At 48.2% G+C, this 26,253-nt stretch overlaps 1 protein-coding gene across 9 annotated transcripts in view; it reads left to right on the forward strand.

The window, feature by feature from the left end:
- The window catches only part of LOC139233945 (uncharacterized), a 926,529-nt gene that overhangs the window by 581,838 nt on the left and 318,438 nt on the right, over positions 1-26,253 (forward strand). The gene's annotated exons all lie outside the window — the stretch shown is intronic.

The following is a 26,253-nucleotide window of genomic DNA, read 5'->3' on the forward strand; positions in this document are numbered from 1 at the left end:
ATCTTTCAATGAAGGACCCGATATTCCAGTCCTGAATTCCAGGGGTGGAAAATGCCTGTGTGTGGATTTTTTTAAATGTGTGGTGACCGTTACACATCAGCCACCACATGGGCTTGACAGAGCTAGGCCTTTATCCAGTGGCAAGGGTTAACCAGGATGACTGGAGACCTGCTCTACTGCATGGACCTAGTGCGCGCACAAAGGGCAGTGTGGGCTGGTCCGTGCTGCCCCTAGGCCCTCGGCTCTTCTGGGCCCCGTATCCTCATTTGCCGCACCTCCACTACGACCTTCCCACTCCTTTGCTATGCCTGGGCCCCACCGATGTTCCAGCCCATGCTCTGGGCAACCTGGGCCTTGATGGCGTCACCCAGTCGCCCACCTCAAAGTCGTCACACACTTGGGACAACTCGTGCTAGAAGCTGTAGTGGCATGCTCCAGCTCTTTATACTCCCGACCTACAGCAGGTCGTGGTAGGTCCAAGGTGGATGACCTCCCATTTGCCTACATTGAAATCCATTTGCCACAGTTTGCCCATTCACTTAATCTATCAATACCCTTTGTAATTATATGTTTTCATTTACGTTGCCTACAATCTTTGTCTCATCAGCAAAATTTGGATATGTGACTTTCTATCCCATAATCTGTCACTAATAAATGCAGTGAATAGTTGAGGCCCCAACGCAGATCCTGCCAATTAGAATACTTGCCCATTATCCCTACTCTCTGTCTCCTGCCAATCAGCCAATTTCCTAACCAGGTCAATAATTTGCCTTCAATTCCATGGGCTTCAATCTTAGTTAACAGTCCCTAAGGGACTTTATCAAATGCCTTTTGGAAGTCCATATAAATAATATCCATAGACAATCCCCTGTCCACTACTTTAGTCACCTCTTCAAAAAATTCATTCAGGGTTGTATGACATGACTTACCTTTTACAAACTCATGCTGGCTTTCTCTCATCAGCTGAAAATTTTCACGGTGTTCAGTCATGCTATCCTTAATTATAGACTCTAATAATTTCCTGACAACAGATGTTACGCTAACTGGTCTATAATTCCTTAGTTTCCCTCTCTTACCATTCTTAAATAGCGGAGTGACATGTGCAATTTTCCAATCTAAAGGAATGGTTCCTGAATCGAGAGATCTTTGGAAGAGTTTAGTTAGAGCATCTGCAATGTGCTCAGCTACTTCCTTTAAAACCCTGGGATGGAAACCATCTTGGCCTGGGGATTTGTTACTATTTAGTGCTATTATCTTCTTCATTAGGTGTTATTTTGCTTACATTAATTTTGTTCAGTTCTTGTCCCTGATTTACTATTAATTTCCTTGGAATTTCCGGCATGCTATCCTCTTCCTCCACTTTAAATACCGATCCAAAATAATTATTCAACATGAATGCCATTTCCTTATTGTCATTGACAACATCACCGATATCTGTTTTAAAGGGGTCAACATTGCTCCTGACCACGCTCTTTGTCCCAATATAATTGTAAAAAAAAATGTGTGTTGATTTTGATAAACCTTGCAAGTTTCTTTTCACGCTCCCTTTTTGTTGCTCTTACTATCTGTTTGTCACCCTTTGCTGTTCTTTATATCTCTCCCATTCGCCAGGATTGGCATTTTTGTATGCTTTTTCTTTTAGTTATATGGCGTCTCTTACCTCTTTATTCATTTATGGCTGCTACCAGGGAATCTATACACAACTCCCACTACAGTCTTAAATCCTTTTCTATTTCTTAATTCTACCCATAAAGTTTCCACTGCCTGTTTACCTCTCGTTATATCCTCTCTTATCATTGAAGTGATTTCATCCTTAATCACTAAGGCTACTACTCCTCCTCTACCATTTTCTCTAACTTTCCTGTAGACCTTATAACCTGGTATATTTAGTTCCCAGTCCTGACCGTTTTGCAGCCATGTCTCAGTCATATACTTCAATTTGAATTTGTGCCTGCAATTCATTCAATTTGTTCCTTATACTCTGTGTGTTTGTATAAAGAATGCTCATTTGGGCCACACACCCTAACCTGTCCTTCAGCTCTAATGTTTTACTCACATGTTTCTTATTTCTCTCTCCTGGTTTATTCACATTGTGCTGGATTTTCGGTTGTCTAACGCCTCAGTTAGCAGCCAAAGGGGGCGTTAATGGTTACTGACCGGGAGTGCAGCTTTTAGCACCCCAACCGAAAATTCATTAGCGGCCCACCGGGGGGCGCAAACCAGTAGCACCTGGCTGCTGACAATCAGTGCGATCCTGACGTCAGTCCTGGTGCAATGTTCGTGCTTGCATCCCGGTGGGTAAATTAGGTGGGGCCGCCTCATTTAGCGGCCACCAAAAACAAAGTCTGGATAAACAGTGTGTTCAGGCTTGCAGAGTCGTTAACTGGTGGCTACATAAAGGGATGAGGAAGTACTTCCCTCAGAGGTCACAGTCAGTGCAACGTTTACACACAGCATGATGCTGAGCCTCCGAGTTTGCAGCGGCATGCAGACATACCAGTTCAGCTTAAGAACATAAGAACAGATCGAGGATTGGCTAACTAACAGAAAACAGAGAGTCGGGATAAATGGTTCATTCTCTGTTTGGCAACCAGTAACTAGTGGGGTGCCACTGGGATCAGTGCTGGGACCCCAACTATTTACAATGTATATTAACGACTTGGAAGAAGGGACTGAGTGTAACGTAGCCAAGTTTTCTGATGATACGAAGGTGGGAGAAAAAGCAATGTGTGAGGAGGACACAAAAAATCTGCAAAAGGACATAGACAGGCTAAGTGAGTGTGCAAAAATTTGGCAGATGGAGTATAAATGTGGGAAAGTGTGAGGTCATGCACCTTGGCAGAAAAAAATCAAAGAGCAAATTATTATTTAAATGGAGAAAGATTGCTGCAGTATAACGGGACCTGGGGGTCCTGGTGCATGAAACACAAATGGTTAGAATGCAGGTACAGCAAGTGATCAGGAAAGCCAATGGAATCTTGGCCTTTGTTGCAAAGGGGATGGAGTATAAAAGCAGGGAAATCTTGCTATAGCTATACAGGGTATTAGTGAGGCCACACCTGGAATATTGCGCGCAGTTTTGGTTTCCATATTTACGAAAGGATATACTTGCTTTGGAGGCAGTTCAGAGAAGGTTCACTAGGTTGATTCTGGAGATGAGGGGGTTGACTTATGAGGAACGGTTGAGTAGGTTGGGCCTCTACTCATTGGAATTCAGAAGAACGAGAGGTGATCGTATCGAAACGTATAAGATTATGAGGGGGCTTGACAAGGTGGATACAGAGAGGATGTTTCCACTGATGGGGAAGACTAGAACAAGAGGGCACTATCATTTAAAACTGAGATGAGGAGAAATTTCTTCTCTCAGAGGGTTGTAAATCTGTGGAATTCGCTGCTTCAGATAGCTGTGGAAGCTGGGACATTGAATAAATTTAAGACAGAAATAGACAGTTACTTAAACAATAAGGGCTAAGAGGTTATGAGGAGCAGGCAGTGAAGTGGAGCTGAGTCCATGATCAGATCAACCATGATCTTATTGAATAGCGGAGCAAGCTCGAGGGGCCAAATGGCCTACTCCTGCTCCTATTTCTTATAAGAACATAAGAAATAGGAGCAGGAGTAGGCCATACGGCCCCTTGAGCCTGCTCCGCCATTCAATAAGATCATGGCTGATCTGATCTTGGCCTCAACTCCACTTTACTGCCCGCTCCCCATAATCATTGACTCCCTTATCATTCAAAAATCTGTATCTCCACCTTGATATATTAAATGACCCAGCTTCCACAGCTCTCTGGGGTAGAGAATTCCAAAGATTCATAAGGGAACGCTTCGCTTAAGTGGAGTGTGCTGAGGGACGCAGCTAGTAATGAGTGCTTATTGTGGCACGATAATGCCACCTCTCCGTTACAAGTCAACAGTCATACACCAGAGGCTGAAGGAAATGGTCAACATTACATTTTATTGCAAATACATCCCTCAAATAGCCCCAAAAAACCCACCCTCTCAAAGAAAGCAAAATGGGGCACCCACCCCTTCAAATAATACAACAGATGAATAACATTTACAACATATGTACACAGAGCCCACCCCCTCAAACAAAGCTAAATGTGGCACCAGCCCCTTCAAATATCATCATCATAGACAGTCCCTCGAAATCGAGGAAGACTTGCTTCCACTCTAAAAGTGAGTTCTTAGGTGACTGAACATTCCAATATGGGAATTATAATCTCTGTCACAGGTGGGACACACAGTTGTTGAAGGAAAGCGTGGGTGGGGAGGCTGGTTTGCCGCACTCTCCTTCCGCTGCCTGCGCTTGTTTTCTCCACACTCTCGGCGACGAGACTTAAGGTGCTCAGCGCTCTCCCGGATGCTCTTCCTCCACTTAGGGCGTTCTTTGGCCAGGGACTCCCAGGTGTCGGTGGGGTAGTTGAATTTTAACAAGGAGGCTTTGAAGGTGTCCTTGAAATGTTTTCTCTGCCCACCTGGGGCTCGCTTGCTGTGTAGGAGTTCCGAATAGAGCGCTTGCTTTGGGAGTCTTGTGTCAGGTATGTGAACAATGTGGCCCGCCCAATGGAGCTGGTCGATTGTGGTCAGTGTTTCGATGCTGGGGATATTGGCCTGATCGAGGACATGAACGTTGGTGCGTGCGTCCTCTCAGGGAATTTACAGGATCTTGCAGAGACATCGTTGGTGGTATTTCTCCAGCGATTTGAGGTGTCTACTGTATATGGTCCACGTCTCTGAACCATACAGAAGGACGGGTATCACTGCAGCCCTATAGACCATGAGCTGGTGGCCTGATTTGAGGGCCTGATCTTCGAAAAATCTTTTCCTCAGGCGGTCGAAGGCTGCGCTGGCAGTTGGAGGTGGTGTTGAACCTTGCCGTCAATGTCTGTCCTTGCTGATAATAGGCTCCCAAAGTATGGAAAGTGGTCCATGTTTGCTAGGGCCGCACCGTGGATCTTGAAGACTTGGGGGGCAGTGCTGTGTGGCGGGGTCAGGTTGGTGGAGGACCTTTGTCTTACGGATGTTTAGTGAAAGGCCTATGCTTTCATACGCCTCAGTGAAGATGTTGACAATGACTTGGAGTTCAGTTTCTGAAGGTGCGCAGACGCAAGCGTCGTCTGCGTACTGTAGTTCGATGACAGTGGATGGGACGGTGTTGGAACTGGCCTGGAGACGACGAAGGTTGAACAGGTTCCCACTGGTTCTGTAGTTTAGTTTCACTCCAGCGGGGAGCTTGTTGAGTGTGATGTGGAGCATTGTAGCGAGGAAGATCGAGCGATGACACAGCCCTGCTTGACCCCGATCCGGACATGGATTGGGTCTGTGGTGGATCCGTTGGTCAGGATCACGGCTTGCATGTCATCGTGGAGCAAGCGGAGGATGGTGACAAACTTTTGGGGGCAGCCGAAACGGAGGAGGATGCTCCCTAGTCCCTCGCTGTTAACAGTGTCGAAGGCCTTTGTAAGGTCAAAGAAGGCCATGTACAAGGGTTGGTGCTGTTCCCTGCATTTCCCTTGCAGTTGTCACGCCGTAAAGATCATGTCTGTTGTGCTCCGTAGTGGACGGAATCTGCACTGTGACTCCAGGAGGAGCTCCTCAGCCACAAGGAGAATACGGTTGAGGAGGATTCTAGCGATGACCTTCCCAGTGGCTGATTCCTCTGCAGTTGCCGCAGTCAGACTTGTCCCCTTTTTTAAAGATGGTCATGATTACTGAATCTCTGAGATCTCCCAGCATCCTCCTTCCAAATGAGAGAGATGAGGTCATGCATTCATGCCAACAGTGCCTCTCTGCCATACTTTAGTGCCTCAGTGGGGATTCCATCCGCTCCCGTTGCCTTGTTCTTGAGCTGATGGATGGCCTTTTCTATCTCGTGCGGGGCTGGAGTTTTGCTGAGATGGTGGCGGGTAGCTTGTTGCGGGATGTAGTCGAGGACACTCGAGTCAAAGGCAGAGTCTCGGTTGAGGAGATCTTAGAAGTGCTCCTTCCAGCGGATCCTGACTGCCTCGGTGTCTTTGATGAGTGTCTCCCCGTTCGTGGCCAGCAGTGGGGTGGGGCCTTGGGTGCTTGGACCATAGGTGGACTTGACTGCAGTGAAGAATCCTCGCACATCATGGCTGTCAGCTGCTGAATCTCCTGTGCTTTCTCCACCCAATATCTATTCTTTAGGTCGCAGGTTTTTTGTTGAACCTCTGCCTTAAGCTGTCTGTAAGCTGCTTTGCTGCTCCCGAGTTGTGTTGTTGTTTTAGGTTCAGAAATGCCCTGCACGTGCGATTTATTAGCTCTTGGATCTCCTGGTCATTCTCATCAAACCAGTCCTGGTGTTTCCTGGTTGAGTGACTGAACGTCTCTTCGCAGGCACTGGTTATGGTGGCCTGGAGGGCAGACCAAACGCTGTGGGCATTCTGCGTTTCGGGGTCATCAAGGGTCGCCAGATTAGCAGTGAGGCACTAGCTGTATCAGGCTCTCTTAGTTGGGTCTTTGAGTGCCCCGGTGTTGATTTTTTTGCGTCACTGCTTCTGCTGCCGTCGCCACGTTGGGGCTATGTTGATGTTGATGATGGAACGGATTAGGCGGTGATCCGTCCAGCAGTCGTCAGCTCCTGTCATGGCGCAGGTGATGCGTACATCCTTGCGCCTTCCCAATGCCTGCCCTCAGCCAGGTCTCGGTTTTCTCACCACCTCATTGAAGGGTGCTGCTCAGTGCCGAGCTTACGGCTTGCATCCCACCTAGGCAACTAGGTGCATCCCACAGTGCCTGGTCTCCAGTTGTCTTGGACCCATTGCCACTGGGCCAAGACCTTGCTCTGCTGAGCCAGTGTGGTAGCCGGTGTGCAACGGCCACCCCACGTTAAAAGAACTCACGCACAGGCATCTTCCACCCTTCAAAATGAAGTTCTGGACCTGGAACGTCAGGACCCTTATGGACAACTCCAACAGTGACAGACCGGAACGCCGCACTGCTATCGTTGCCCGGGAACTTAGACGCTTCGATGTCGACATCACCACCCTAAGCGAGACCCAACGGGCAGGGGAAGTGGCCAGCTCAAAGAACAAGGTGGAGGTTATACCTTCTTCTGGCAAGGCAAACCAGAGGAAGAATGCCGCCTCCACGGAGTCGGTTTCGCCATCAAGAACGAGCTGGTTGACCGCCTGAGAGACTTCCCCTGTGGAATTAGCGAACATCTCATGACTCTCCGACTCACCCTATCCCAGAACCAGTCAAATAATACAACAGATGTATTATTTGACATAGGGCCCATGGCCACAGCTTTCATCAGTGGGTCTTGCGTAAGCATTTCCAACACCTCTGCCTCACCCCCTCCCTTGCCTACTGCTCCTCCTCAATCGGTCCTCAGTGCCTGCATCAAGGTCACCCTGGACCTGCTCTGGGTCTGGAAGGCATGGCTGCTGACAGCCCCTCTTGAGAATGGATGGCAGCAGTGTGGGATGGCTGTGGTGCAGACGACGGTAGGTGCAAAGATGAATGGCAGTGTCGTTAGACTGAACGATCTCCTCCCCGAGGACATCATATTCCATCTCGACCGACGGCCTGCCACTCCCCTGGGGCAGAGTCTCAGCATACGGAGCAATCTGGTGGAGCGCAGATTGCCGGCCTACCTCTGCACCGTTACCTCCCCGTTGGACTGATTGGGCCCCAGACACGATGGCAGCAGTCAGTGCTTGCGTGGCATCAATTTAACCATGCATCAGAGCCGACAGCATATTGATGCCAGCAAGAACTGACGACATGGCAGAATGCAGGTGTTGCATGGTCTCGGCATGCTGCTCAAGGGCTACTGCCACGTCTGCCATGGCCTTCATGTGTTGGACACCATGGTCACTTGTGGTGTCCAGCATCCATTGTAATCGACCAAAAATGGGCTCGACGGGCTCCTGATCCGCAAATACCAAGGTTGAGGCGGCCTCCGCCACATTCAACGCAAGTGCATCGACGCTCGGAAGGATCCTTGCCCAATGCACCGATGAGCTTGTGGACCTCCACGTCCAGGTGTTCATCTGCCTGTCTGTGAGCAGGACTCATGGGCCAACATGCGCTCCGTAGAGCTGGCCCCCGAGCTTCCCCTTGCGCTGGGCGTTGCTGCAGGCCACTGGGGTCAGGAGCCTCAGGTTCAGCCAACCTCTTCGACCGAGGTGCTCTCCCCACTCGATACAACTGTGGATGTCTCCTCCTCATCTTCTCCGTTGTCTGAAGATGTAGGCTGACGGGCAGGCTGGCACTCTTCTGGCTCATAATCTGTAAGCACAAAGCAACAGAAGCGCGATTATCAGCTGGGGAGGTGGCAGGAAGGCAAGAAGGAGGGAGGCATCGTTGTTTTGGTTTCTAAGGGAACTCACACAAAACGGCCATCTCATTCACATACCGACATTGTCGAGCGGGGGCTCTGCCTCCCCGCCCTCCACCGCCACGACTGCAGCGCTCATGAAGGTGCATATTCGCTGCTCCACCTCGCTGAGGTCCTGGAGGTAGGGCTGGCCTACATTGTGCATGAGTCTGACCTGCAATGACAAAAGCAAAATGTTGTTACTGGCTATGTAGGTACTGGTGTGCCACATGTGTCCGCAGTACGGTCCTCGTGAGTAAGATGATGATGTGTGCGTATCGGCATTTCATCTTGTGTGGCATCGCGCAGTTGATGTGTGAATGGTGGGTCTGCGGCAGAAGCAACTACCAGTACGTATGAGGCTCAGAACTGGCACCGCATATGAAGAGCTGAAATGTGCTGCTAGGTGGGCTCAGGCTGAGTAAGGAGCTAGAAGGTGACAGACACTTGGATGGGCAGGCCATGTCTGGTGAGGCGATGGAGATGTCTCAGGCTGGCTTCAGCAATGGTAGAGATAGAGAAGGGATGGGCATTGCAAAGTCTTAACATTGTGTACGGCACTGAGGTTCACATGAAACCATTGAAAGGTGAATGGAAAGATTACTCACCCTGACGACTGCAGTAAGGCCATTGAATCTATTGTGACATTGGGTCGCTGTTGTGGGCACCATGTTCTGGGCTGTAACGTACTCAGCCACCTCCTTCCACAGCCTTCTCAAAGCCCGAGGCACTGTCATTCATTCCCCTCCAGGCTGGAGGGCACTCCAGCAACTCTCCACTGCCTTAAGCAAGGCATCAGAGGTGGTGATTGAGAAGTGGATAGATAGCTGGCATCCTCCTTGTTCCTCCATTTTTGCGTTCTGAAGACTCTGTGGAGCTGGAACTGCACAAGGGCCAACTTCAGTTGCAGCGCGTTTAAGACTTGGCTGTTCCCGGGGTCTGACTTGGAGTTCGACGCATGCGCAATGGGTCTGCCAAATGTACCGACCAAACGTTCGTTATGGCCCCCCAGCTGTAGTGTGCAACGGTTGATTTAGCGCCTCTGTTAGCTCTTCGACTGATTCTGAAGTATTTCTGGACGGAGGACGCTAACCTTTTCAAGGTGCTAAAACTACCACTCCGCCTGGGTTACTGCCCCGTGACTTTTAGTTTTCCCTTTACCTGTAGTGCCTAAGGTACAATTTCTGTCACTCTACTCTCTTCCCTTTTGTTTGTTTTTGAACTATTATTTGTACTACATTTTCCACCTGAGCTCTCACCACCCCGCTCCCCTTTTACCAGTTTAAAGTTCTTGTGACTGCACTATTTATCCTTTCCACTAGAACCCTGGTCCCAGACCAGTACAAGTGGAGCCCGTTCCAACCATACAGTTCCTTCCTGTCTCAATACTGGTGTTGGTGCCCCATGAAATGGAATCCCTCTTTCCCACACCACTCCTGCATCTATTTTCTATGTTTATGTTTCCTTCAGCCACATGTTCACTTCGCTAATCTGCTTATTCTTACGTCAATTTGTACGAGGCTCAGGTAATAATCCACAGATTATGGGGCCAAATTGCACTCCGCCCCATTTGGGACAGATAATTCAACTTAAATGGCGAATTACTGCCATTACAGATGGGGCGGGGAATAGAGAGAAATTGGGCACTTTTGACTGCAAAAGTGAACGGGGTGGTGTTGGGGGCGGCAGAGAGTCGGGAGCAGGGCGGAAGACGGGCGGTGTCAGCAGCACTGCGCTGAGCATGTCGGCGAGACACTGATGACGTCAGCACAACGCAGACATGCCGTGTCGTGCTGACACGTAGCAATGCCCCTCCTCTTTAGTTAAAGGGTGGGGACGCTGCGAGGCCTAATGAGGTCTCCTTGGTGCCCACCGGGGGGGGGTGCCAGGCTGCCTTTTGGCGGCCCGGCCGAACCAATGGCCGCCATTTTCAGGCCAACTGCAGAATCGGCTGACAAATAAAACAAAATGGCGCCCTCCCCTTTAAGGGCAGATGCGCCGCACAAAGCTGTTGGGAGTACCGACTGGTAGTGGCAGCTCTCCCGTGAGGCAATTTCCTCCCAGGGTGGAAGAGGGGTCGCCACCAGTCGGTAAGGGGTCGGCGCATGGCCGACAACGGGTCGGAGTGCTGGGTGGGGCGGAAACACAGGTCACAGAGTGTGATATATTCACAGAGCACAAGCACACAGCACAGCTTTCTAACATGGCAGGCTGCTCTCGGAAGTCTCCGGAACCTCCGGCTTCTGTTTAATTATTAACTCTGTAGTTGCAGTACACAATACGTCCACATCCACAGTATGGCGCTACAAACATTACAAGCTTACAGACATTACACTTCTCCCTCCTGAATGAAGAAGTTATTTTAACAACCTCATACATAACTTGCATGTTTATACATAACACAGGATAGAGACTTATTTTTTCCATATTTACAAATTTTACTTAACCACTTGTTTTCTGTTTCGAAGAGGATACCTTCGCTCTCGAACAGAACCTTCCAAACATGGTGTCGAATTTACACTAATTCGAGGCTCATCCTGAGGAACATTTTCCTCCAACGGATTTCCTTGATTTTGATTTGAACTCACTCTAACTTCAGACTGTTTGTTTTCCTGACTCGGACTCAGACTTACATTCTGATTTTCTCTTGGATTTGTTTCCAGTACACTAGATGTAGAATATGCTACTGGTATATCAAAATTATCTGATAAGTCAGAAATAATTGAATCATTCCCACCTTCAACTCCTTCCATGTCAGTAGGTAAAATATGATCAATATGAACAAACCTAACCTGTCCATTATCAAACATCTTGACTAAATATGTGCAAGGACCACATATCTTCACCACTCTTCCGAGTCACCACTTTTACTATTTATGGTGATGGTTCTTCACTCTCACTTTCTGGTTTAATTTCACACTTCTCTCTTTTACTCTATCTCTATCATGATTCTCTTTCTGTCTTAATTGTGTCTCTTCTACGGACTGTGCCAAATTTGGTTTTAACAACGAGAATCTGGTTCGTGGCTGTCGTTTGAGAAACAACTCTGCTGGTGTTCTACCAGTAGGTATGTGAGGAGTATTACGATATGTGATTAGAAGATTACCCAATTTGTGATCCAATGACAACTGTCGTTTCCTTGGATTTGGATCTAACATTTGTTTTATGAGGTCACGTTTTACAATTTGTACAGTGCGCTCTGCTGTACCATTCGACGCAGGGTGGTATGGTGGAACCTTTGTAGGTTGCACCCCACTTTTGCTCGTGAACTGTGCAAATTCTTCTGAACAAAATTGTGGTCCATTATCAGAAACAATTTCTTCTGGGAGGCCAAATGAAGAAAATAAACTTCGCAAAATGTCTAATGTTTTACTTGTTGTTATTTTCTACATTGGAAATACCTCAACCCACTTCGAATGGCTATTAATCACAATGAGCAATTGTTGTCCTTCTAGCTCAGCAAAATCAATATGTAGCCTTTGCCACACCCTGGGAGGCCATTTCCATGGCTCTAATGGTACTGATGGTAGTTGCTTGCTTACCGATTGACATGTCGTACACTGACTCACGATGTACTCTATACCTTTATCAAGACCTGGCCAACATAAATAACTATGCACAAAACTCTTGGTCAAGCACATTCCCAGGTGCTGGTCATGGAGGTCTCCTAATAATTTGGACTGGAATTTATTTGGTATAAACCACTCTTGCACCCCACATGATACAATCTTTGTCGACTGCTAATTCATTCCTACGAATGAAGAATATCTTTGTCTGTTACCTGGTTTGGTCAGCCATTTGCGATGTAATCATACACCTTTGACATCACTGGGTCACGTTTGGTTGCTCTACCAATCTCTTCAGCTGTGACTGGCAGTTCATCAATGTATGAAAAATAAAACACTTCTTCCCTATCAGGTGTAACTTGTGATGGGGAAGGCAATCTAGACATTGCATCAGCATTACTGTGATCAGCTGATCGTCTGTATTCAATATCATATGTATATGCTGACAAAATCAAAGCGCATCTCTGCATTCGGGCTGCAGCTAATGTTGGAACTGGGGACTTTGGATGGAGGATTGCTGCCAGGGGCTTATGGTCCGTAACGATGGTAAACTTACGACCATACAAGTATTTGTGGAACTTCTTGACCCCAAAATTGAATGCCAAAGCTTCCCTTTTTATTTGCGCATAATTACTCTCACTGGCACTGAGAGTGCGTGAAGCAAAAGCAATTGGTCTCTCCTCCCCACTATGTGATATATGAGAGATCACTGCCCCAACTCCATATGGAGAGGCATCACATGCTAGCTTAATCTCCTTAGATATGTCATAGTGAACTAACATGGTGCTCTCTACCAATTTGCTTTTACACTCCTTGAATGCTGTATCGCATTCTTTTTATCATTTCCAATGGACCTGTTTTTTCAATAGTTCATTCAGTGGATGTAATACTGCCGTCAAATTTGGTAGGAACTTCCCATAATAGTTCAAAAGACCCAAGAATGACCGAAGTTCAGTGACATTCCTGGGAGTGGGTGCATTTCTGATTGCATCCAGCTTTCCCATAGTTGGATGTAAACTATCTTTGTCTACTCTGTACCCTAAGTACTCCACTGAGTTTTGAAATAACTCACACTTACAAGCAGGCACTCGTACTCTGTGCTTCTCTAGCCGTTTGAGGACTTCATTCAATATGTTATGAATTTGCCTATTTGGTGCTGAAATCAGTATGTCATCCAAATAACATACTACCCCTTCAATACCTTGCAAAATCTGCTTCATCACCCCTTGGAATATGGCAGAGGCGGAAGACACTCCAAACGGTAGCCTAGTAAATTGATATAGGCCAAGATGAATATTTATAGTCAAACATGACTTGGACTCCTCATCTAGTTCAAGCTGTAAGTAGGCATTCATAAGATCCAGTTTTGAGGAGATCTGACCACCTGTCAGTGTTGTGAACAAATCTTCTATATTTGGCAATGTATTGGAGACATTACCCTCTAGAACCTGGTTCACGGTTACTTTGTAATCACCACACAATCTTATCTTACCATCGGACTTAGGTACAACAACAATGGGTGTAGCCCAATTACATCAATCTATCTTACAAATAATGTTCTCAGTCTCTAGCCTTTTGAGTTCTTGCTCAACTTTCTCCTTGAGTGCATATGGTACCGAACGTGGCTTGTCGTAAACCGATCTAGCGTCCTTCTGTACCCTGACACTCACCTTGAAGCCTTGAATCGGACTGCCCGTTTTGCAGAACACCTTCGGATAACTCTTGATAACATCATCCGTTGATGCAAATCTCGTTTCAACACAAAAAATCTCACTCCAATCCAGCTTCAGTGATCTCAACCAATTTCTTCCTAATAAGGCAGGCTTGTCTCCTTTCACTACCATTAGAGGGAAGTTCTGAAATTGATCCTTATATTTCACCAGTACGGTCATATGACCTACTACAGGAATGTTCTCTCCCGAGTAACCTCGCAGCTCCATCTTGGATTTCTCCAATGGGAAATCACGCAATTTGTCAAGGTATAGTGACTCCGGTACTACATTCACGGATGCATCCATGTCAAATTCCATTGGTATCTTGAATCCCGCAATATCTATCTGGATTTTGATACTTTTTGAATTGCTGTCCATTAACCCGTGCTCCTAATGACATGTAACTCTAACATCTCCACGTCCTGTTGTTGTTCTTCCATGCTATGTAGTCTCTGGGGATTTCTATTCATAGCGTTGAACGCAGGACTCATAGCTTTGAAAGCTGATTTACCCTTCAATCGGCATGCCTTTGCAAGATGCCCAGTCTTTCTGCAGAAGAAACGCTCTGCCTTCACATATGGACAACTTTGAGCAATGTGTTGACCCAGGCACCGATAGCTCGACTTCGATGCTCTGTTAGAATTTCCAGTTTCTGAGAGTTTGGTCCCCCACCGCCTTTTACTTTGAATCTTCAGGCAATTTACCTCGGTTGACTGATGACTGTAATTATTATGAAATTCTTGGGACTATTGCTTGGTCATGCCCATCGACCTCGCTGTCTGATAAGCAATCTCAAAAGTCAAGTCATTCGTTATCAATAACGTTCTTCTGATCGCATCATTTTTCACCCCACAAACAAAATGATTCCGCAATTCTCGGTTTTGAAAGTTTACGAAATTATGGTGAATTAATAGCTTTTTTAATGCTACAATGCAATCACTGATACTTCCATCAGTCTTTTGATTTTGTATACCGAAACGATTGCTTTCAGCAACTTCTAATGGTTTGGGGTTATAGTGCTGCTCCAGCTTCATTAAAATCTCTTTAAGCGCTGTGTCCTTTGGCTCGTCAGGCACAAGCAGATTTATCAGCGTTCCATACAATTCCGGTCCAGCTTCCGATAAGAAAATCGCTCTCTTACATTCCAATATTGCCTGGTTCTGATCTGCATTCCCTGGAACTTCGATTATGTTACTTGCAGTGAAATACATTTTTAGCTGGTCCACATACGCTTTGTCCACATGTCTATATTCACCCAAATGTCCCATTACACCTGCGGCTGCTGCCATTTTTGACTCTGCAGTTTAAACTCGTGTGCTCATTTTTTACCTCGGATTTTGTAGCTATTTCCAAAGACAGAGAAGCTTCCAAAGTCTCTCTGTCGGCTGGCTGAATTCTTGAACAAAATTTCAGCTTTAAATCATCCGAAAAATCCCATCTCGCCGCCAAATGTGATATATTCACAGAGCACAAGCACACAGCACAGCTTTCTAACATGGCAGGCAGCTCCCGGAAGTCTCCGGAACCTCCGGCTTCTGTTTAATTATTAACTCTGTAGTTGCAGTACACAATACGTCCACATCCACAGTGTGGAGCTACAAACATTACAAGCTTACAGACATTACATGAAGGAAACCCCTTTCTGCTGCTCCCAGCCCGGCAGCAATTCCGGATGAGTCGCACCATCTGCCTGCCCCCTGACGGACCGCCCCATTACCACAGCCTTAAGAAAAGAGGCAATTTCGGCCCCTATAGCCCTTGAGATGCTGTTGTTTAATTTAGCTCCTAGTTCCTGGTACTTCCCAAACAGGAACTCTTGCCTAATCTTCCACAAGTTATTGGTCCCAGCATGAACCACAACGACTGGATCCACTCCCTCCCTCTTCAATATCCTTTCAAGCTGGTTCGAGATGTCCCACACCCTGGCACCACGTTGACAATATACCAGCCGGGACTCTTGATCTCACTTACAAAGGATTGAGCACAGAGCTTGGAGACAGAGCTAGGAGAATGCAAACTGAGTGAATCCCAAGCAGAGTGAGGAATTTTATGAGGTCAAGAATTTGGTGGAGAGGAGGAAGGCGGTGGAGACGTCTGACTGAAAAGAAGGAGTGGAGCCTCAGAACCCAAGGTCTCTAAGTTAATAGACATGAGAGCAGACCTATGGGACAACAAGAGGAGCAACCGCAGATAAAGATAGGCCCAAGAGCCCAGAGGGAGCGCGAGTATAGGGAGCGAGGTAAGTGACATCAACGCAAGGGAAGGAGCTGATTGGTGAGTAGATGGTGATTGTTTTTTTTTAAGTCTTAAGTTTATTTCTGTTAAGTTACTTAATAGTCTATTAAGTAGAGGCATAGCAGGGTACCTCGGTCCCGTGGAATGCATATCCTGTGCCATGTGGGAACGCCAGGTCCTGTGTCCTGGACAACCACATGTGCAGGAAGTGCCTGAAGGAAAGAAGGGTGGGACTAACTGAAGTGCTAGTGCAGAGAGCTGACACAGGCTCGATGGTACAAATGGCCTCCATCTGTGCTGTAATGATTCTATGATTCTATGGGGTCGGCATTGCCCACTGCCGGAAATTAGGTTCACCTACTGTTTTTGAGGTGTTCTGGCCGCCCCATTGCACGGGACGGCCAAACCATTAAAATTCAGCAGTTTGGGGTTTTTATCGAGTGGAGCAGAAGTGGCCTTATAATGGGGCCGGAAGTGAGGGCGGGGCGGAGTGGCTGTCACTAGCTGGGCGGAGTGCCAAATGGCTGCAGAATTCACAGCGGTCCTCACCTATAACTGAAGGGATGAAACTTTGTGATGCACCAGCGTGATGACGTCATCAGCGCGGCGCTGATGCCTTGGTGTCACTTAAGCTGCTTTTTCCTCTGATGTCACTCTTTCGATTTCTGTGTTTGAATGGACCTGCCCCTCAGATCCGCTCAAACCTGTCCTCAGCTTTCTCTCCCGCTGTATTTATGCTGCCGTACCTGCTCTAGTTGGCTGGTTACTGTGGGACAAAGGTTATCCATTCATGACATGGCACATGACTCCAGTCTGGAACCCACACACACGTGCACAGCAGGCATACAATGAGAGCCATGCTGCCAGAAGGAACATTATAGAGCACACTATTGGCATCCTCAAGCAATACTTTCGTTGCCTGGACCGCTCTGGGGAGCCCTACAGTACTCAGCTGAGCGGGTCTCAAAATTTGCCGTAGTATGGTGCATGCTGCATAACCTCGCCATTATAAGGGAACAGCCCTTGCCACCACCTATTCGGTGAGAAGCTTTGTAGCAGGAGCAGAAGGAAGAGGAGGTTTCCACTGATAGGGGAGACTAGAACTAGGGGACATAATCTTAGAATAAGGGGCCGCCCATTTAAAACTGAGATGAAGAGAAATTTCTTCTCTCAGAGGGTAGTAAATCTGTGGAACTCGCTGCCTCAGAGAACTGTGGAAGCTGGGACATTGAATAAATTTCAGACAGAGATAAACAGTTTTTTAAACAATAAGGGAATAAGGGGTTATAGGGAGCGGGCAGGGAAGTGGACTTGAGTCCATGATTGGATCAGCCATGATCATATTAAATGGTGGAGCAGGCTCGAGGGGCTGTATGGCCTACTCCTGCTTCTATTTCTTATGTTCTTATGAGAAAGAAGTGGAGGAACAGGAAGAAGAGAGGATACAACGTAGGCAGTCCCTTTCTGCCCGGGCTCTACGTGATCAAATAATTCATAAGCGATACAAGTAAACTCAACCACAACTTCCCATTCACCAATGGTCCCCCACACCTTAACTTTCTTCTATCACTGACCATTACACCACCCTTTTTCCGACAGTGCAAAAATAAAAGCCAACAGAAAATGCACATTCCAATCTGAATTTTGAAATTCATTCATTACATAAAGCACACAAAGATAAATTAATCACCATTGTGCATTATCTCAGTGCCTCTTCCGTGTGCCTTTGCCTCTCCTGGTGCTCCTACAAGATGCTTCCCTAGTGGCTGCAGCATGGGTGGTGGAAGGCTACGGACATTTAATTATGGAGACTGCAGATGGCCTTGGAGAGCGACCTCGAGCAGCTCTGAGCCTATAAGGTCCGTCTTCAGATTGCACCATCTAGGCCTGGGGCAGCAGTCTGGGCTGGCTGACTGATAGGCAACAGCAAGGGCATGGGCAGGGGCAGGAGCACAAATGCTGTCATCCTGAGAGAGGATGGCAGGTTCATACTCCATGGAGCCACTGCCACTCTCTCTTGGCGATGCCTCGGAAATCCTAGAAATCTGGTGGAGAACTGATAGACTACTATGATGGCCTGCAAGCCCCTTTGAACACTCGTATCCAGCGATATGCTGACAGCAATCTGAGCTTGCATGGCACCGGTCGAGTTTCCACTGCAGCAGTCACACCTTTGGTGGAAGCCGCTTTTCTTCCTTTCTTCCTACTGCCTCCTGAGCATGTATCTGGAGAGCATCCTGCGGATAAGGACATCCCTCCTCCCGTTCACTTCTTCCACCAAGGTCTCCAGTACATTATCTGAATACCTCGGTGCTTGCTCTCTCACATGTTCGTTCATTGTTCAAAGTATCACAGCTCAGACTGCCTTCCACCACTTGTTGCAGCCACGGCTCTTTAAGAGGTACATGTTGCCTTTAAATAGCGCTAGTCATTCACAATATCAGGCGCCCTGCTGATGCGTCCAGGCAATGAACAGCGCAGGTATCGCTGGATGCTTGCAGAAATCATTTAAATGAGTAGGCAGCACGAATAGAACGTTATGAACGGGTGCGGGTTATTTGCGCACTGCGATCCCTGTGCCCATTTTCAGGTCTTATCCAAGTTCTCCCCTTTATTTCTTGTTTAGTTTTTCTGTTGAGAAATATAGTTAGTCTAAAAACTACTGGATCAAAAGTAGACAAGTCTTTTGGGAGCAGATTGCAAGGCTTTTGTTTTCCTGAGAAGCACTGGGCCCAAGAATGTGGTCTAAGTTATGGCAGCTGTGGAATTTAAATTCAGTTAATTAAATAAACATCTGGAATTAAAAAAGCTAGCATCAGTAATGGTGACCATGAAACGATCGGATTGTCATACAAAACCATCTGGTTCACTGATGGCCTTTAGGGAAGGAAATCTGCCGTCCTTACCTGGTCTGGCCTATATGTGACTCCAGACCCACAGCAATGTGGTTGACTCTTAACTGCCCTCTGAAATGGCTGAGCAAGCCACTCAGTTATATCAAACTGCTAGGAAAAACAATAAGATTAAAACCGGACGGACCACCTAGCATCAACCTAGGCACCGGATTCGGACAGGGCAAAAAGCACACCCAGCCCAGGTCGACCCTGCAAAGTTCTCCTCACCAACATCTGGGGACGTGCCAAAATTGGGTGAGCTGTCCCACAGACTAGGCAAGCAACAGCTTGACATAGTCATACTCACAGAATCATACCTTTCAGCCAACGTCCCGGACTCCTCCATCACCATCTCTGGGTATGTCCAGTCCCACAGGCAGGACAGACCCAGCAGAAGTGGCGGCACAGTGGTATACAGTTGGGAGGGAATGGCCCTGGGAATCCTCAACATTGATCCCATGAAGTCTCATGGCGTCGGGTCAAGCATGGGCAAGGAAACCTCCTGCTGATTACCACCTACCGCCCTCCCTCAGCTGATGAATCAGTACTCCTCCATTTGGAACACCACTTGGAAGAAGCACTGAGAGTAGCAAGGGCACACAATGTCCTCTGAGTGGGGGACTCAATGTCCATCACCAAGAGTGGCTCGGTAGCACTATTACTGACCAAGCTGGTCGAGTCCAGAAGGACAGAGCTGGCAGACTGGGCCTGCAGCAGGTGGTGAGAGAACGAGGGAAAAACCTACTTAACCTTATTCTCACTAATCTACCTGTTGCAGATGCATCTGTTAATGCTAGGGAGTGACCACCGCACAGTCCTTGTGGATACGAAGTCCCATCTTCACACTGAGGACACCCTTCAACGCGTTGCATGGCAGTACCACGTTGTTAAATGGGTTAAATTCAGAACAGATCTAGCTTCCCAAAACTGGGCATCCATGAGGCGGTGTGGACCATCAGCAGCAGCAGAATTGTATACCACCATAATCTGTAACCTCATGGCCCGGCATATCTCTCACTCTACCATAACCATCAAGTAAAGGGACCAACCCTGGCTTAATGAGGAGTGTAGAAGAGCATGCCAGGAGCTGCACCAGGAGTACCTAACAGTAAAGTGCCAACCTGGGGAAGCTACAACATAGGACTCATCATCATCATAGGCAGTCCCGCGAACGAGGATGACTTGCTTCCACACGAGTTCACAGATGTTTCAATGAAGGACCCGATGTTCCAGTCCTGAACTCTAGTTGAGGGGGTGGAAGATGCCTGTGCGTGGATTTTTTTAACGTGTGGTGACTGTTGCACATCAGTCACCACACGGGCTCGACAGAGCTAGGTCTTTATCCAGTGGTAAGGGTTAACCAGGACGGCTGGAGATCTGCTCTGTTGCACGGACGTAGTGCGCACACATATCGCAGTATGGGCTGGCCCATGGTCTACATGCATGCTAAACAGCAGAAGCAGCATGCTATGATCATCATCATAGGCAGTCCCTCGGAATTGAGGAAGACTTGCTTCCACTCCTGAAGTGAGTACTTTGGTGGCTGAACAATCCAATATGAGAGCCACAGACTCTGTCACAGGTGGGACAGATAGTCATTGAGGGAAGGGGTGGGTGGGATTCGTTTGCCGCATGCTCTTTCCGCTGCCTGCGCTTGATTTCTGCACGCTCTCGGCGTTGAGACTAGAAGTGCTCAGCACCCTCCCGGATGCATTTTCTCCACTTAGGGCGGTCTTTGGCCAGGGACTCCCAGGTGTCAGTGCGGATGTCGCACTTTATCAGGGAGGCTTTGAGGGTGTCCTTGTAACGTTTCCGCTGCTCACCTTTGGCTCGTTTGCCGTGAAGGAGCTCCACATAAAGCACTTGCTTTGGGAGTCTCATGTCTGGCATGCGGACTACGTGGCCTGCCCAGCGGAGCTGATCGAGTGTGGTCAGTGCTTCAATACTGAGGATGTTAGCCTGGATGAGGACGCTGATATTGGTGCGCCTGTCCTCCCAGGGGATTTGTAGGATCTTGCGGAGACATCGTTGGCGATATATCTCCAGCGACTTGAGGTGTCTACTGTACATGGCCATGCCTCTGAGCCATACAGGAGGGCGGGTATTACTATAGCCCTGTAGACCATGAGCTTTGTAGTAGATTTGAGAGCCTGGTTTTCGAACACTCTTTTCCTCAGGCAGCCGAAGGCTGCACTGGCGCACTGGAGACGGTGTTGAATCTCCTCATCAATGTCTGCTTTTGTTGATAAGAGGCTCCTGAGGTATGGGAAATGGTCCACGTTGTTGAGGGCCGCGCGATGGATCTTGATGACTGGGGGGCAGTGCTGTGCGGTGAGGACAGGCTGGTAGAGGACCTTTGTCTTGCGGGTGTTTAGCATAAGGTCCATGCTTTCGTACGCCTCAGTAAATACGTCGACTATGACATGGGGTTCAGCCTCTGAATGTGCGCAGACGCAGACATCGTCCGCGTACTATAGCTCAATGATAGAGGGTGGGGTGATCTTGGAACTAGCCTGGAGGTGGCGAAGGTTAAACAGCTTCCCACTGGTTCTGTAGTTTAGTTCCACTCCAGCGGGGAGCTTGTTGATTGTGAAATGGAGCATGGCAGTGAGGAAGATTGAGAAGATGGTTGGAGCGATGACGCAGCCCTCGGTCCGGATGTGGATTGGGTCTGTAATGGATCCGTTGGTAAGGAACACGGCCTGCATGTTGTCGTGAAACAGGCGAAGGATGTTGACAATCTTTTGGGGGGCATCTGAAACGGAGGAGGATGCTCCATAGACCCTCGCGGTTGACAGTGTCAAAGGCCTTTATAAGCTCGAAAAAAGCCATGTATAAGGGCTGGTGCTGTTCCCTGAATTTTTCCTGCAGCTGTCACGCTGCAAAGATCATGTCCGTTGTGCCCCATAGGGGACGAAATCCGCACTGTGACTCCGGGAGGAACTCTTCAGCCACAGGGAGGAGACGGTTGAGGAGGACTCTAGCAACAACCTTCCCATTGGCGGATAGCAGGGAGATTCCCCTGTAATTGCCACCTTGTCCCCTTTATTAAGGATGGTCACGATCACTGCATCTCTGAGATCTCCCGGCATGCTCTCCTCCCTCCAGATGAGAGAGATGAGGTCATGTATCCATGCCAACAGCGCCTCTCCACCATACTTTAGCACCTCAGCAGGGATTCCACTGCTCCAGTAGCCTTGTTGTTCTTGAGCTGTCTGATGGCTTTTCCTACCTCGTGCAACGTTGGGGTTTCAATGAGGTGGTGGTGGGTCGCATGCTGCGGGATGGAGTCGAGAACACTCGAGTCAAAGGCAGAGTCTCGGTTGAGGAGATCTTCGAAGTGCTCCTTCCAGCGGGCCTTGACTACCTCGGGGTCCTTGATGACTATTTCATCGTTCTTGGCCAGCAGTGGGGCCTTGGGAGTTTGGACCGTAGATGGCCTTGATTGCAATGAAAAATCCTCACACATCATGGCTGTCAGCCAGTTGTTGTATCTCCTGTGCTTTCTCCATCCACCACCTGTTCTTTAGGTCCCAGGTTTTTTGTTGGACCTCAGCCTTGAGCCGCCTGCAATGTTGCTTTGCTGCTCCCGAGTGGGGTTGTTGTTTAAAGCTCAGAAATGCTCTGCCCTTGCGATCTATTAGTTCTTGGATCTCCTGATCATTCTCATCAAACCAGTCCTGGTGTTTTCTAGTTGAGTGACCAAGTGTCTCTTCGCAGGCACTGGTTATGGAGGCCTGGAGGGTAGACCAAGCGCTGTGGGCATTCAGCATCAAGGCACGCCAGGTTAGCTGTGAGGCGCTAGCTATATAGGACTCTCTTCGCTGGGTCTTTAAGTGCCCCGGCATTGACTTTTTTGCAGCACTGCTTTTGCTATCCCCTCCACTTTGGGGCTATGTTAATGTTGATGATGGATCAGATTAGGCGGTGGTCTGTCCAGGAGTCAGTAGCTCCTGTCATGGTGCGGGTGATGCGTACATCCTTGCGAGCCCTGACTCGGACGATGACATAGTCGAGCAGGTGCCAATGTTTGGAGTGAGACTGTTGCCACGATGCCTTGTATTTGTCGCTCTGGTGGAACAGGGTGTTGGTGATGAGAAGTTCATGTTCTAGACATTTTGTCAGGAGTAGGGTACCGATGGAGTTAGTTTCCCTACCCCCTCTCTGCCAATCACGCCTCCCCAGAGGGTTGTGTCTTTGCCGACCCTGGCGTTGAAGTCACCAAGGGGGATCAGTTTGTCGTCCGCGGGGACGTGGGACAGAGATGTTTCGAGGTTGGAATAAAAACCCTCTTTGGTCTCATCCATTGCATCGAATGTTAAGGCATACGCACTGATGACTGTGGCTCATTGGTTCCGGGATAGGGTGAGTCGAAGCGTCATGAGGCGTTCGTTAACCCCGCAGGGGGAGTCTTTGAGGCGGTCGACCAGCTCATTCTTGATGGTGAAGCCGTCTCCGTGAAGGTGGCGTTCTTCCTCTGTATAGACAGAGTTAAGCGATCACACGGGCAACAGATCAAATCAAAACTTTGCAGTTCTTCCAGGTGCAGTCATAGAAACATAGAAAAATAGAAAGTAGGTGCAGGAGTAGGTCATTCGGCCCTTCGAGCCTGCACCACCATTCAATGAGATCATGGCTGATCATGCACCTCAGTACCCCTTTCCTGCTTTCTCTCCATACCCCTTGATCCCTTTAGCCGTAAGGGCCATATCTAACTCCCTCTTGAATATATCCAATGAACTGGGAATTCCACAGGTTAACAACTCTCTGAGTGAAGAAGTTTTTCCTCATCTCAGTCCTAAATGGCTTACCCCTTATCCTTAGATTATGTCCCCTGGTTCTGGACTTCCCCAACATCGGGAACATCCTTCCTGCATCTAACCTGTCCAGTCCCATCAGAATCTTATATGTTTCTATGAGATTCCCTCTGATCCTTCTAAACTCCACTGAATACAGGCACAGTTGATCCAGTCTCTCCTCATATGTCAGTCCTGCCATCCCGGGAATCAGTCTGGTGAACCTTCGCTGCACTCCCTCAATAGCAAGAACGTCCTTCCTCAGATTAGGAGACTGAACACAATATTCCAGGTGTGGCCTCACCAATGCCCTGTACAACTGCAGTAAGACCTCCCTGCTCCTATACTCAAATCCCCTAGCTATGAAGGCCAACATGCCATTTGCCTTCTTCACCGCCTGCTGTACCTGCATGCCAACTTTCAATGACTGATGTACCATGACTCCCAGGTCTCGTTGCACCTCCCCTTTTCCTAATCTGCCACCATTCAGATAATATTCTGCCTTCGTGTTTTTGCCACCAAAGTGGATAACCTCACACTTATCCACATTATACTGCATCTGCCACGCTTTTGCTCACTCATCTAACCTGTCCAAGTCACCCTGCAGCCTTTTAGCGTCCTCCTCATAGCTCACACCGCCACCCAGCTTAGTGTCATCTACAAACTTGGAGATATTACACTCAATTCCCTTATCCAAATCTTTAATGTATATTGTAAATAGCTGGGGTCCCAGCAATGAGCCCTGCGACATCCCACTAGTCACTGCCTGCCATTCTGAAAAGGATCCGTTTATCCCGACTCTGCTTCCTTTCTGCTAACCAGTTCTCTATCCACGTCAGTACACTACCCCCAGTACCATGTGCTTTAATTTTGCACACCAATCTCTTGTGTGGGACCTTGTCAAAAGCCTTTTGAAAGTCCAAATACACCACATCCACTTGTTCTGAATGGTGATGAACAATTAAACAACTAACAGGAGTAGGCGGCTCCCTGAATATCCCAATTCTCAATGATGGTGGAGCCCAGCACGCGTATGCAAAAGACAAGGCTGAAACAGTTGCAACAATCTTTAGCCAGAAGTGCCAAGTGAATGATCCATCCCAGCCTCCTCATGAGGTTCCCACCATCACAGATGCCAGTCTTCAGCCAATTCCTATTCACGCCACGTGGTATCAAGAAATGTCTGAGCACACTGGATAGAGCAACGGCTATGGGTCCCAACAACATTCCGGCTGTAGTTCTAAAGATTTGAGCTCCAGAACTAGTCGCGCCTTTAGCCTAGCTGTTCCAGTACAGCTACAACACTGGCATCTAATCGAAAAAGTGGAAAATTGCCCAGATATCCTGTCCACAAAAAGCAGGACAAATCCAATTTGACCAATTACCGCGCCATCAGTCTACCCTCAAGCATCAGCAAAATGATGGGAGGTATTATCGACAATGCTATTAAGCGGCGTGTACTCACCAATAACCTGCTGACCCAGGGAGGGCGTGAGAAGCCCACCCCAAAGGCCTACCAGAGGATATGGACCGAGATAATAGAGGTGGTCTCGTCGGTGACCAACGAGGTGCGTGAGGGCAACCAATGCTGCAAATGATGGAACGACCTTGTGGGATCCGCAAGAGTAAGTATTACATTTATTTACATGTACTTATGTTATTATGTAATTTGATTTGTAACAGCCATGATCAGCAGGTGTGAGGTCTTCCACTTTTACTCAAAGCCTGTGGTCACGCTGCACGTCTTTAGGTAAAGAATGATAATTATCATAATAAGCCTGATTACATCTGTCGGTTATGTATTGTATCAGTCTCTGTGACAGTAGCTAGCAATGATATCACACAATGATCTCATGTCATGTCGTCCTGTCACCTTTTACAGAAGAAGCTATCGACGATGAGGTCCGTGCAGAGGCGAATGGGTGGGGGGGTCACCAGTCCCCAGCGACATCACTGACATGGAGGAGCAGGTGCTCGCACTCATGGGGAAGCACACCCGGACAGCCACGGAAGCATCTGCAGCCCCTGAAGTGATGCCACGTGAGTAAAGCTTACACCATTACATGATGTAAAGTCAATAGATGCCACACCCATTCATATCCAAACAATCATATATGGTAGATGATTTCTAAAATTGTCCAAGAAATAATGCTGGCATAATGAAAATCATTGATGGTCATAAAATGTGATGTCTGTGATGATTTTGATAGCGATGGTGCTTTTATCGTGCATATGCTGTGCGTAGCGCTGGACTCACCTTGTGACCCTAGCACCCACTTCTCCTCTAATAACCTCATTTGTGTTTTGCAGCTCAGCCAGCAGCACGGCCCCAGGCAAGACCACAGAGGCCAGAAGGTGGGGGTGCGGGGCCCGACTCTCCAGATGATCCTACATCTGGTGCTGAGGAGCTCCGATTCTCGCCCATCAATCCACTGGGTCTGTTCTCCACGGATGAGAGCGCGGACTTCGAGGAACCTGTATCGCCATGCTCCAGAAGCCATTCCACCCCAAGGCCATCTAGTGGTCCTCTGGTCATTCCCGCCTCCACTCTGGAGGTTCCGGCCCCAAGCACCTCGCCACAGGGCACCCCATATGTCCCCAGGACGGCGCTGACCCCGCAGAGGCTTCGTGGACACGGCAGGTCTGTTCCACAAGCGCCACATGAGAGCGGAGAGATGGTACAGTTGTCCAGGAGGACTG

The sequence above is a fragment of the Pristiophorus japonicus genome, chromosome 2 (assembly GCF_044704955.1).
Source record: "Pristiophorus japonicus isolate sPriJap1 chromosome 2, sPriJap1.hap1, whole genome shotgun sequence".
Classification (NCBI taxonomy): Eukaryota; Metazoa; Chordata; class Chondrichthyes; family Pristiophoridae; genus Pristiophorus; species Pristiophorus japonicus.